Consider the following 530-nt stretch of genomic DNA (forward strand, 5'->3'; position numbering starts at 1 on the left):
TCAGTTTTTGCTTCACATGTTTTGATGGTCTGTTATTAGGTGCATAAATGTTTATAATTGTTATATATTCTTGCTGTATTGGAATTTTTATTAATACATAATGTTCTTCTTTATTTCTTATCTTTTTTGACTTATGGTCTATTTTGTCTGATATTAGTATAGCCACCCCTTTTTTCTTTTGATTACTATTTGCATAGAATATCTTTTTCCATCCTTTCACTTTCAATCTATTTGTGTCTTTGGATATAAAACAAGTCTCTTGTAGACAGCATATAGTCAGACCATTTTTAAAAAACTATTCTGCCAGTCTCTCTTTATTAGAGAGTTCAATCCATTTACATGTAAAGTAATTATTGTCAAGGAGGAACCTACTTCTGTCATTTTGCTACTTATGCCTTATAGCATTTTTGTCCCTCATTTCTGCATCATTGTTTTATGTTTTCATTTTGTAGTGAATGTCTAAATTTCTTTCTCATTTCTTTTTACATATATTCTATAGACATTGTCTTTGTGATTACCATTTAGCATCA

This window comes from Propithecus coquereli, unplaced genomic scaffold, assembly GCF_000956105.1.
Source record: "Propithecus coquereli isolate 6110/MARCELLA unplaced genomic scaffold, Pcoq_1.0 Scaffold75, whole genome shotgun sequence".
In the NCBI taxonomy this organism is placed as follows: Eukaryota; Metazoa; Chordata; class Mammalia; order Primates; family Indriidae; genus Propithecus; species Propithecus coquereli.